Genomic DNA, 8,856 nt, shown 5'->3' with positions numbered 1-8,856 from the left:
CTTTTGCTGCTTCGTCTAGGGCGGTGTCCATAGTTTCTACAAATATTACAACATGGCAATTATTATTCAAACATGACAGATGGATATATTAGTGCCAAACGTAGAACTAGCTACCTAATCATAGTAAGCTATCGAGAGGGGGTATATATCGACAACGACGACACTACATCTATGTCCCTCGACGACCCTCGTTCCCGATAAAAAAAAGAGGAAGACGAAGAAAAAAAAGAGGAGAAGAAAGAATAGAGGAGAAGAACTCCTCTATTCTTTCTTCTCCTCTTTTTTCTTCTTCTTCCTCTTCTTTTTTTATCCTCTTCTTCCTCTCATGTTCGAGAGGATCGCCTTGGGGTCGGGAGGTTGCCTAGTGTCAAAGGATTCAACAAAACCATGTCTTCATCATTAGGCGAAAGTAACATGTGCATGATGGTAGGAAGCTCTTCAAAGTTGTTCTGGAACGGAGTCCCAGATAAGATAATTCGCTTTTTGGTACAAAGTTCAGCAAGAGCCTTCCGAATATCGCTATTTGGAAGGCCTTTGCTGAATTCGTACCAAAAGGAGGATTATTCTATCCGGGACTCCATTCCAGAACAACTTTGTAGAACTTCGTACCAACATGCCCTGGTTACTTCCGGCTAATGATGAAGGCATGGATTTCTTCAATACTTTGACACTAGGAAACCTCTCTCGACCCCTCGGCGATTCTTGACCCCTCGAACCCTCAACGACCCTGAAACCCTCGACCCTTGACCCCTTAACGACCCTCGACCCTCTACCCTAGTTCCCGACCCTCGACCAATAGAGGAGAAGAAGAAAGGAATAGCTAGAGGAGAAGATCGAAGAAAAAAAAGAAGAAACAAAAGAGGAGAAGAAGAAAGGAATAGTGGAGAATATATTCTATTTTCTCTTCTTCTCCACTATTCCTTTCTTCTTCTCCTCTTTTGTTTCTTCTTTTTTCTTCTTCTTATTTATTTCTCCTCTTCTTTTCGGTAGAGGAAACCCTAAATAGCTAGCAAGTATCGTGGGTGTGAGATACATGTGGCCTTCGGTGTCGGACACTACATCCACGTCCCACAAGTGACGTGGGCGTCGAAGCCCGCGCCACTTGTGGGATGTGGATGTAGTGTCCGACACCGACGGTACATGTATCTCACACCGATGATACTTTCTATTTAGGGTTTCTCGACCCTCGACCCTCGACCCCTAGGCGACCGTCGATCCCTCTTTTTTTTTTCTTCCTCTTCTTTTTTTTCCTCTTCTTCCTCTACCGCTCGGCGACCCTCGACGACCGTCGTTCCCGATAAAAAAAAGAGGAAGAAGAAGAAAAAAAAGAGGAGAAGAAAGAATAGAGGAGATCTTCTCCTCTATTCTTTCTTCTCCTCTTTTTTCTTTTCTTATTCCTCTTCTTTTTTTTATCCTCTTCCTCCTCTCATGTTCGACGACCCTCGACCCCTCGGCGACCCTCGACCCCCTCTCGACCCCCTCTTCTTCTCCCTCTTCTTCCCCTTCTTCCCCGCCTAAAATGACCTAAAATGAAAATAACCTAAAATTCACTAAAGTTATCGATGACCCTCTCTTCTTCTCCTCTCGACACACCCACGAATAAGAAAATATATCATCTTCTTCATCTATTTTTCTCTTCTTCTCCTCTATTCCTTTCTTCTTCTCCTCTTCTTTTTCTTCTTTTTTCTTCTTCTTATTTATTTCTCCTCTTCTTCCTCTCCCCTCTTCTTCTCCTTTCTTACACATATACATTATAGCCACATACACATATATGAACAGAAAAAATAGACATATACATTGTTCACATACACATATACATTTTATGAACAGAAAAAATCCTAATTTTTCTAAAAAACAGAAAAAAATAGAAAAAATCCTAATTGTTCACATACACATATACACATATATGAACAGAAAAAATAGACATATACATTAGAAAAAATCTATGAACAGAAAAAAATCCTAATTTTTCTAAAAAACAATCTTTTGCATTGTTCACATACACATATACATTATAGCCACATACACATATACATCACATATGAACAAAAATTCATCATACATACATCTACAGTATATATGAACAAAAATTATAAACTTTCTCCCCAACTCATACATACATACATACATCTACATCATATATATCAATATTTTGCAAATTAAGGAAGGAAGGAGAGGATGGGGCGGTAGCTAGCTACCTCTCACGGAGGGATCGGGGAGGAGACGCGGGCGGCCGGGGTCGGGGTCGGCGAGGGCGAGGGCGACGGCGGGGCGCGCTCGGCGGCGGCGGACGGCGGAGCTCGGGGGCGCGCGGGGCAGGACCTCGGGGGCTCGGGGACGGCGGAGCTCAAGGACGAGGGCGAGGGCGACGGCGGGGCGGCTCGGGGTCGGGGTCGGCGAGGGCGAGGGCGACGGCGGGGCGCGCTCGGCGGCGGCGGACGGCGGAGCTCGGGGGCGCGTGGGGCAGGAGCTCGGGGGCTCGGGGACGGCGGAGCTCGAGGGCGAGGGCGACGGCGGGGCGGCTCGGGGTCGGCGACGACGGCGAGGCAGGGCGCGCTCGGGGGCGGGGCAGGGGCAACGGCGGCGACGGCGAGGCGAGCAGAGGGGCAGCCTAGCGGCGACGTCGGGATGGGATCGAAGAAACTGTACCAAAATTTCCACAAGGGTGGCTTATATAGACGGAGCATTGGTCCCGGTTGGTGGCACCAACCGTGACCATTGCCCCCTTTAGTCCCGGTTGGTGCCACCAACAAGGACCAAAGGCCTCTTTTCGGCAGCCCAAAGGGCGGGAAGCGAAGCCCATTGCACGAACCGTGACCAATGCACCCTTTAGTCCCGGTTGGTGCCACCAACCGGGACCAATGCCCTTGTGCTGCCCCGCGCCCAAAAGTTTAGTCCCACCTCGCTAGTTGAGAGGGCTCGGGAGTGGTTTATAAGCGCTGCTGCGCCCACCCTCCCGAGCTCCTCTCAACTACAGGCTTTCGGGCCTAATCTGTCACTGCAATGCCTGTGGGCCTGCTGCGGGCCTGAAACCTGGCCCATGTAGGGTTTCTAGTCGTATTTAGGCCGTGGAGGCCTAGTAGGTGGCATTTTTTTGGTTTTTCTTTTTCATTTCTACATTTTTTTTTGTTTTTTCTTTTTTATTTCTACATTTTTTTGGTTTTTTATTTTTTTCTTTTAGGTCACAAAAATTATAAACTTTCTATTAGTGCCATTAGTTTTAAATTTTAAATAGTTTAAATTTGAATTTTTAAAAATTTGTGTGAATCACTAGTTTATGAATAACTTTACTATAAAATTAGAATTTTTTTTCTATTTATTTTTTATTTCTACTTAGAACTAAATACTTACAGTTTTTTAGTGATTTCTTTTTGCTTTTAGGTCACAAAAATTATAAACTTTCTGTTAGTGCCATTAGTTTTAAATTTTAAATAGTTTAAATTTGAATTTTTACAAATTTGTGTGAATCACTAGTTTATGAATAACTTTACTATAAAATTAGAATTTTTTTCTATTTATTTTTTATTTCTACTTACAACTAAATACTTACAGTTTTTTAGTGATTTCTTTTTGCTTTTAGGTCACAAAAATTATAAACTTTCTGTTAGTGCCATTAGTTTTAAATTTTAAATAGTTTAAATTTGAATTTTTAAAAATTTGTGTGAATCACTAGTTTATGAATAACTTTACTATAAAATTAGAATTTTTTTCTTCTTTGCTATTTATTTTTTATTTATACTTACAATTAAATACTTATAGTTTGATTTTAGGTCACACAAATTATATTCTTTTTGCTATTGAAGAATATTATAGTTTTATTTTAGTTGATCATAACATAATATTTTAATTGATTGTTTTTATTTTCATAAAAGTTTTGTAGTTCATTCTGTTTGCTATTAATTCATTCTTTGAGCTAAATGACTCTGAAATTGGAAAGCATTTCAAAATGAACTCTGAAAAGGTTGAAAGTTGGCATGGTATCATCATTTCACCCACATAGCATGTTCCAAAAAGTAGAGAGGGTTACGACAAAAACTTGATGCACTTCGTGTACAAAATGGACAATCACTTTCGAAGTATCAAAGTTTCAAACCATAAGACATGAAAGCATTTCAAATGAACTCTGAAAAAGTTGAAAGTTGGGATGGTATCATAATTTCACCCACATTGCATTTTCTTATTGCGGGAGAAAGTCTTCACTTTTTCTTCGCTTGTGTCATTTGCTTATTGCGCCGTAACCATGGATAATCTTCATTGTTTATCAGGATGCTTGGGTCAGCCTTGACATTGAAGGGAGGAATTTCATGAAACTTTTCATAATCTTCAGACATGTCTGTCTTGCCGTCCACTCCCAGGATGTCCCTTTTTCCTGAAAGAACTATGTGGCGCTTTGGCTCATCGTATGATGTATTCGCTTCCTTATCTTTTCTTTTTCTCGGTTTGGTAGACATGTCCTTCACATAGATAACCTGTGCCACATCATTGGCTAGGACGAACGGTTCGTCAGTGTACCCAAGATTTTTCAGATCCACTGTTGTCATTCCGTACTGTGGGTCTACCTGTACGCCGCCGCCAAACAGAATGACCCATTTGCACTTAAACAAAGGGACCTTAAAATTAGGTCCGTAGTCAAGTTCCCATATGTCCACTATGTAACCATAATATGTGTCCTTTCCGCTCTCGGTCGCTGCATCAAAGAGGACACCGCTGTTTTGGTTGGTGCTCTTTTGATCTTGGGCGATCGTGTAAAATGTATTCCCATTTATCTCGTATCCTTTGTAAGTCAATACAGTCAAAGATGGTCCCCTGGACAACAAGTACAACTCATCACAAACAGTGTTGTCACCTCTGAGACGTGTTTCCAACCAACTGCTGAAAGTCCTGATGTGTTCACATGTAATCCAGTCGTCGCATTGCTCCGGGTGTTTGGAGCGCAGACTGTTCTTGTGTTCATCGACATACGGGGTCACCAAGGTAGAGTTCTGTAGAACTGTGTAGTGTGCTTGAGACCAAGAATATCCGTCCCTGCATATTATTGAGTCTCTTCCAAGAGTGCCTTTTCCAGTCAGTCTCCCCTCATACCGCGATTTAGGGAGACCTATCTTGTTAAGGCCAGGAATGAAGTCAACACAAAACCCGATAACATCCTCTGTTTGATGGCCCATGGAGATGCTTCCTTCTGGCCTAGCGCGGTTACGGACATATTTCTTTAGGACTCCCATGAACCTCTCAAAGGGGAACATATTGTGTAGAAATACGGGCCCCAGGATGACAATCTCGTCGACTAGATGAACTAGGACGTGCGTCATGATATTGAAGAAGGATGGTGGGAACACCAGCTCGAAACTGACAAGACATTGCGCCACATCACTCCTTAGCCTTGGTACGATTTCTGGATCGATCACCTTCTGAGAGATTGCATTGAGGAATGCACATAGCTTCACAATGCCTAATCGGACGTTTTCCGGTAAAAGCCCCCTCAATGCAACCGGAAGCAGTTGCGTCATAATCACGTGGCAATCATGAGACTTTAGGTTCTGAAACTTTTTCTATGGCATATTTATTGTTCCCTTTATATTCGACGAGAAGCCAGTCGTGACCTTCATACTGAGCAGGCATTCAAAGAAGATTTCTTTCTCTTCTTTCGTAAGAGCATAGCTGGCAGGACCTTTATACTGCTTCGGAGGCATGTCGTCTTTTTCGTGCAAACGTTGCAGGTCCTCCCGTGCCTCAGGCGTATCTTTTGTCTTCCCATACACGCCCAAGAAGCCTAGCAGGTTCACGCAAAGGTTCTTCGTCACGTGCATCACGTCGATTGAGGAGCGGACCTCTAGGTCTTTCTAGTAGGGTAGGTCCCAAAATATAGATTTCTTCTTCCACATGGGTGCGTGTCCCTCAGCGTCATTCGGAACAGCTAGTCCACCGGGACCCTTTCCAAAGATGACGTAGGGTAAATCATTGACCATAGCAAGCACGTGATCACCGGTGCGCATGGCGGGCTTCTTCCGGTGATCTGCCTCGCCTTTGAAATGCTTGCCTTTCTTTCGACATTGATGGTTGGTCGGAAGAAATCGACGATGGCCCAGGTACACATTCTTCCTGCATTTGTCCAGGTATATACTTTCAGTGTCATCTAAACAGTGCGTGCATGCGTGGTATCCTTTGTTTGTCTGTCCTGAAAGGTTACTGAGAGCGGGCCAATCGTTGATGGTCACGAACAGCAACGCCTTAAGGTTAAATTCCTCCTGTCTGTGCTCATCCCACGTACGTACACCGTTTCCATTCCACAGCTATAAAAGTTCTTCAACTAATGGCCTTAGGTACACATCAATTTCGTTGCCGGGTTGCTTAGGGCCTTGGATGAGAACTGGCATCATAATGAACTTCCGCTTCATGCACATCCAAGGAGGAAGGTTATACATACATAGAGTCACGGGCCAGGTGCTGTGATTACTACTCTGCTCCCCGGAAGGATTAATGCCATCCGCGCTTAAAGCAAACCATACATTCCTTGGGTCCTTTGCAAACTCATCCCAGTACTTTCTCTCGATTTTTCTCCACTGCGACCCGTCAGCGGGTGCTCTCAACTTCCCATCTTTCTTTCGGTTCTCACTGTGCCATCGCATCAACTTGGCATGCTCTTCGTTTCTGAACAGACGTTTCAACCGTGGTATTATAGGAGCATACCACATCACCTTCGCAGGAACCCTCTTCCTGAGGGGCTCTCCGTCAACATCACCGGGGTCATCTCGTCTGATCTTATACCGCAACGCACCGCATACCGGGCATGCATTCAGATCCTTGTATGCATCGCGGTAGAGGATGCAGTCATTAGGGCATGCATGTATCTTCTCCACCTCCAATCCTAGAGGGCATACGACCTTCTTTGCTGCGTATGTACTGTCGGGCAATTCGTTATCCTTTGGAAGCTTCTTCTTCAATATTTTCAGTAGCTTCTCAAATCCTTTGTCAGCCACAGCATTCTCTGCCTTCCACTGCAGCAATTCCAGTACGGTACCGAGCTTTGTGTTGCCATCTTCGCAATTGGGGTATAACCCTTTTTGTGATCCTCTAACATGCGATCGAACTTCAGCTTCTCCTTTTGACTAATGCATTGCGTCCTTGCATCGACAATGACCCGGCGGAGATCATCATCATCGGGCACATCGTCTGGTTCCTCTTGATCTTCAGCAGCTTCACCCGTGTCAGCATCATTGGGCACATCATCGTCTGGTTCCTCTTGATCTTCACCAGCTCCCCCCGTTGTAGCATCACCGTATTCAGGGGGCACATAGTTGTCATCGTACTTTTCTTCTTCGCCGTCTTCCATCATAACCCCTATTTCTTCGTGCCTCGTCCAAACATTATAGTGTGGCATGAAACCCTTGTAAAGCAGGTGGGAGTGAAGGATTTTCCGGTTAGAGTAAGACCTCGTATTCCCACATTCAGTGCATGGACAACACATAAAACCATTCTGCTTGTTTGCCTCAGCCGCATCGAGAAACTCATGCACGCCCTTAATGTACTCGCGGGTGTGTCTGTCACCGTACATCCATTGCCGGTTCATCTGCGTGCATTATATATAATTAAGTGTCCAAATTAATAGAAGTTCATCATCAAATTAAAACCAAAGTGCATACATAGTTCTCATCTAACAACATATAGCTCTCCAGAGCATCTAATTAATTAAACCATACATTGAAACTATGTAAAACATTTCAATGCGAAAACAAATGCGATCATAATCGCAACCAAGGTAACAATTGATCCAACGGCATAATGATACCAAGCCTCGGTATGAATGGCATATTTTCTAATCTTTCTAATCTTCAAGCGCATTGCATCCATCTTGATCTTGTGATCATCGACGACATCCGCAACATGCAACTCCAATATCATCTTCTCCTCCTCAATTTTTTTTATTTTTTCCTTCAACAAATTGTTTTCTTCTTCAACTAAATTTAACCTCTCGACAAGGTCGGTTGGCATTTCCGATTCACATACATCCTAGATAAATAAAATCTATGTCACGTTGGTCGGCATAATTTTCATAAACAATAAATGAACCAATAGTTATAAAGATAATATACATACCAAATCCGAATCATAGAAAGGACGAGGGCCGACAGGGGCGGATACCAAAACCATCCTTGAAGCATTATTCCTTTTATCGGTAGGGCTGTTAGCAAGGAGTTTGAAGCTTGAGTACTTTCAGCTTTCCTGTTTTAGCTAGGAATGAAGTTGGTTCAGAGGTGTCAAGTAGAGAGGTTAGATCTTCTCTTCCTTCTCATACTGCGAGTAATAAATGTAAGAAAATGATACAAGTATCTATCTAAACATACAAGTAAGAATATTTTTCCTTTCAGAAAGAAGATAAGAATAAGAGGCTCACCACGGTGGTGTCGGTGATGAGATCGGCGCGGGTGATCGACGGCGGTGAAGACGGGGACGGGGCGTGACGGACCGCTAAATCTAGAAAAATCTCGAGGAAAATGGAGCTTGGAGGTCGAGCTTCGAGAGGATAAAGCTTAAGTAGTGTGGCTCGGGCATTCCATCGAACACCTCATGTGCATAGGAGGTGAGCTAGAGCACCACAAAGCCCTCTCCCCCTCGGCCAGAAAAAACAGAGCACTGTGCTCTGCTCTTGCGCGAGGGGGTATATATAGGCAATTCATTGGTCCCGGTTCGTGGCATGAACCGTGACTAAAGGGGAGCCTTTGGTCCCGGTTCAAGCCACCAACCGGGACCAATGGTGGTGGGCCAGGAGGGAGGCCCTTTGGTCCCGGTTCGTCCCACCAACCGGGACCAAAAGGTCCAGACGAACCGGGACCAATGGCCCACGTGGCCTGGCCGGCC

Source organism: Triticum urartu, chromosome 2A (genome assembly GCF_056163025.1).
Source record: "Triticum urartu cultivar PI428250 chromosome 2A, HENAU_Tu73, whole genome shotgun sequence".
NCBI lineage: Eukaryota > Viridiplantae > Streptophyta > Magnoliopsida > Poales > Poaceae > Triticum > Triticum urartu.
This window is presented reverse-complemented; position numbering follows the sequence as displayed.